The 5,000-nt window shown below is 45.3% G+C and overlaps 1 protein-coding gene across 7 annotated transcripts in view; it reads right to left on the bottom strand.

Annotated features, from left to right (window-relative positions):
* LOC147025870 (SH3 and multiple ankyrin repeat domains protein 2-like) overlaps positions 1-5,000 on the bottom strand; it is a 545,479-nt gene that overhangs the window by 539,342 nt on the left and 1,137 nt on the right. The window lies entirely within an intron of this gene.

Genomic DNA, 5,000 nt, shown 5'->3' with positions numbered 1-5,000 from the left:
CAAGCAAAGGAAAAAAAAATAGAAGAGAGATTTTGAATAGTTTACCTGAAATTACAATCAATTTGCAAGGCGTCATGCGACGGCCGTGACGATGAATGGCGCACAAGCAAGTGTGCTCATCACATCCCAAATCACGTCCGATCCACATCGTGAAAGATCAGCCGACAATGACATCCAGCGGTCGATAATCTCGTGGAGTATTATGCTGGTGCATGAGAAAATTAACAGAACATGGCGAGGTTGCAATGCCTGGTTCATTAAAACAGGTTGCTGCATCGCAGACAATCAAAGTGTACATTAAAAGGACAGCGGTGCCAACGCAAGATCTGCAAGCGGAATAATTTAATTTTTTTTTTCAGGAATGCAAATAGCAGGTGAAAGGAGGCATTTGCTCGAGCTATGATAAGTGCAAAACACACACTGCCAACATACGCTTCCTTTGGGAGATTAAGGGGCAGCAGCAGTGCATTTAGAGGAAGCTTTTCTTCAATCAGAGTTCTGCCCAATTCTGGATGAGTAGAAGACCGAAACATCAGATTATTTCGTAACCACTCAGCAGAACGTTCCCAAAGTACTTGCATTTGTCATATATACAGACATATATATATATATATATATATATATATATATATATATATATATATATATATATATATATATATAGTCATGCGCCACTTAACGACAGGGTTACGTTCTGAGAAACGCGTTGTTAAGCGACGTCGTCGTTGTGCGAACATCATCGTTTTCGAACATAGTACTTACACAAACATAGACACCTAGGCTATATGGTGTAGCCTATTGCTCCTCGGATACAAACCTGTACAGCATGTTACAGTGCTGAATACTGTCGGCAATTGTAACACATCCAAGAGAGATGGAAGACACGTCAGTTTTACCTTTGTGCTGTTCATGACGGCCATCGGTGTTATTAGCAGCAGCTTACAATCTCCTCTCGCATCGATTATAGAAAGATGAATAAATAGCGTTTGGATTTTATAAATACGTCATCAATGTGTAATGAAAGCGAGAGAAGAACCTTCAGAGTTTAGGCTTTATTCCATTTGATTGGAGCCGCTTCTACGGGCACACCAGGAAATACAAACGCAGCATGGAGTACATAAGCAGTAAGGTACACACGCGCAACTAATCACCGCAAAATAAATCAGTATTATATATCAATCAGTGTTCTCACCATTCAATGAGCACCAAGTGAGCCGGCGACATACAATGGCAATGCCCCAGGGACAAAACCCCGCGGCCGAGCCGAACCTCAGCTTTATCTCTTCTGTGCTCCAGCCGGGCATCATGTGATCACACGTCACGACCTTCCATTCACCACACAATGCATCGATGTTATAATTTATAAATGAAGAAACGAGCTCCTGTCAATTGTGATATATATTTTCGGAACAGTGCGATTGTTTTACCAACATGAAAAGCTTCACCAAAAATAAATTTGTGTTTTAATTTCGACTGTAACAACAACGATTTATTCGCGGAATTCTTCAATTCAAAGGAAATTGACTTGCTAGAAGGTAAACGTGGAAACATTGGTTCAGTTTGAAAGCCGATTTCCTTGAATCCCGATTTGACACGACCCTGCTTTTTTCGCGATGACATTTTATGGACCTCAACGATCGCATTATAACAGGGCCACACTGTTGTTTATTATCATTATAAGGTATTATGAACTGTACAGCGTACATAATTGTATGTGCTATTTTTATACTACTGGCAGCACTACGTCGGCTACATCACTCGGCGATAGGAATTTTTCAGCGACATTTTTTTTTTCTTTTCAGACCTGGCAGATCCGTCGTATATGCGATCCGTCGTTGCCTGGAACGTCGTTAAGCGGCGCATGACTGTACATATACATAAACATAAAAAAAAAAATATATATATATATATATATATATATATATATATATATATATATATATATATGGTTGACTCAGCCTGTCATCCTTCCGAGGTCGGCAAAATGAGTACCAGTGTACTGGGCCGGTGTATACCCCGGTTCAAATAGGTGTACCATATCCCTGTGTCGTAAGAGGCGACCAGGGTTGCGTCAGGAAGGGCATCCGGCGTAAAAACCTATGCCAAATCATTATGGGGACAACAAAACGAATTTCCATACCGGATCGGTCGAGGCCCGGGTTACCAACGACCGCCACCGGTACCGGTGGTCAGCAGGGTACCAGTGGAAATTGTGCTACTGCTGGGCGAAGGAGGAGAAGGAGACGGGGAAGGCGAGTCCAGAGGCAGTGGGAGAGGGGGAAGGGTAGAAGTGTGGAGGTGAGAGTTGGAACTCTGAATGTTGGGACGATGACTGGCAAAGGGCGAGAGTTGGCTAATATGATGGAGAGAAGAAAGGTGGACATACTGTGTGTACAAGAGACCAAGTGGATGGGGAGTAAGGCTCGGAGCATTGGAGGTGGTTTCAAACTGTTCTACCATGGTGTGGATGGGAGGAGAAATGGTGGCGGGGTAATCCTGAAGGAAGATTATGTCAAGAGGGTATTGGAGGTGAGGAGAGTGTCTGACCGAGTGATGAGTGTGAAGTTGGAAATTGAAGGGGTGATGATGAATGTCATCAGTGCATATGCCCCACATATGGGGTGTGAGATGGAGAATAAAGAAGATTTCTGGAGTGAGTTAGATGAAGTGGTAGAGAGTATATCCAAGGATGAAAGAGTGGTGATTGGAGCAGATTTCAATGGACATGTTGCGGAAGGGAATAAAGAGGATGAGGAGGTGATGGGGAGGTACGGTCTCAACAAGAGAAATGTGGAAGGGCAAATGGTGGTAGAGTTTGCAAAAAGAATGGAAATGGCAGTGGTAAATACGTATTTCAAGAAGAAGGAGGAACACAGGGTGACATACAAGATGTGGAGGAAAGTGCACACAGGTGGATTACATCTTGAGCAGGAGATGCAACCTGAAAGAGATTAGTGACTGTAAGGTTTTGGCAGGGGAGAGTGTAGCACGACAGCATCGATTGGTGGTCTGTAAGATGACTTTAGAGGTGAGGTTGAGGAAAGAGTGAGGGCTGAACCAAGGACCAGATGGTGGAAGCTGAAGGAGGAAGACTGTTGCGTGAAATTTAGGGAGGAGGTGAGACAGGCGTTGGATGGTGGTAAAGATGGGTGGGATGATTGGGCAACGACAGCAGAAGTTGTGAAGGAGATAGCTAGGAAGGTACTTGGTGTGACATCTGGACAGAGGAAGGAAGATAAGGAGACTTGGTGGTGGAATGAGGAAGTACAGGAAAGTATAAGGAAGAAGGGGTTGGCGAAAAAGAAGTGGGATAGTCAGAGAGATGAAGAAAGTAGGCAGGAGTACAAGGAGTGGCGTCGAAAGGCAAAAAGAGAGGTGGCAAAGGCCAAGGAAAAGGCATATGACGAGCTGTATGAGAAGTTGGATACAAAAGAAGGGGAAAAGGATTTATACCGATTGGCAAGGCAGAGGGACCGAGCTGGGAAGGATGTGCTGCAGGTTAGGGTGATAAAGGACGCAAATGGGAATGTGCTGACGAGCAAGGAGAGTGTGTTGAGAAGGTGGATGGAGTACTTTGAGGAGCTGATGAATGAAGAAAATGAGAGAGAGAGAAGGTTGGAAGAGGTGGAGATAGTGAATCTGGAAGTGGGGTGGATCAGTAAGGATGAAGTGAGGACTGCTATGAAGAAGATGAAAAGTGGAAAGGCCGTTGGCCCAGATGGTATACCAGTGGAGGCATGGAAGTGCTTAGGAGAGATGGCAGTGGGGTTGTTAACCAGATTGTTTAATAAAGTCTTGGAAAGTGAGAGGATGCCGGAGGAGTGGAGATTAAGTGTACTGGTTCCGATTTTCAAGAATAAGGGTGATGTGCAGAGCTGTGGAAATTACAGAGGGATAAAGTTGTTAAGCCACACCATGAAGTTGTGGGAAAGAGTAGTGGAAGCTCGGTTGAGAGGAGAGGTGACGATCTGTGAGCAGCAATATGGGTTTATGCCAGGAAAGAGCACCACTGATGCGATGTTTGCTTTGAGAATGTTGATGGAGAAGTATAGGGAAGGCCAGAAGGAGTTACATTGTGTGTTTGTGGATTTAGATAAAGCTTATGATAGGGTGCCAAGAGAGGAGTTGTGGTATTGTATGAGGAAGTCGGGAGTGGTGGAGAAGTATGTGAGGATCGTGCAGGATATGTATGAGGACAGTGTGACAGCAGTGAGGTGTGCGGTCGGAATGACGGACCGGTTTCAGGTTAAAGTGGGATTGCACCAAGGATCGACTCTGAGCCCTTTCCTGTTTGCAATGGTGATGGACAGGTTGACGGACGAGATCAGACTGGAGTCTCCATGGACTATGATGTTCGCGGATGACATCATGATCTGTAGGGAGAGTCGGTAGCAGGCTGAAGCGAGCCTTGAGAGGTGGAGGTACGCACTGGAGAGAAGGGGAATGGTAGTCAGTAGGAGTAAGACGGAGTACATGTGCGTAAATGAAAGGGAGGGTGGTGGTATGGTGCGGTTGCAAGGAGTCGAGGTGGGGAAGGTGGATTGGTTTAAATACTTGGGATCAACTGTCCAAAGTAACGGAGAGTGTGGGAGAGAAGTGAAAAAGAGAGTGCAGGCAGGATGGAGTGGGTGGAGAAGAGTTGCAGGAGTGATTTGTGACAGAAGGGTAGCTGCAAGAGTGAAGGGGAAAGTATATAAGACGGTAGTGAGACCAGCTATGTTGTATGGTTTGGAGGCGGTGGCACTAACAATAAGACAGGAAGCGGAGCTGGAGGTGGCAGAGTTAAAGATGCTGCGATTCTCGTTGGGAGTGACGAGGATGGATAGGATAAGAAATGAGTATATTAGAGGGACAGCGCAGGTAGGACGGTTTGGAGACAAAGTGAGAGAGGCGAGATTGAGATGGTTTGGACATGTGCACAGGAGGGAAACGGAGTATATCGGGAGAAGGATGTTGAAGATGGAGCCGCCAGGCAGGAGGAGAAGAGGAAGGCCAAAGAA

Source organism: Eptatretus burgeri, chromosome 5 (genome assembly GCF_056783735.1).
Source record: "Eptatretus burgeri isolate ZD-2024b chromosome 5, Ebu_testis_v1, whole genome shotgun sequence".
In the NCBI taxonomy this organism is placed as follows: domain Eukaryota; kingdom Metazoa; phylum Chordata; class Myxini; order Myxiniformes; family Myxinidae; genus Eptatretus; species Eptatretus burgeri.
This window is presented reverse-complemented; position numbering and strand designations above follow the sequence as displayed.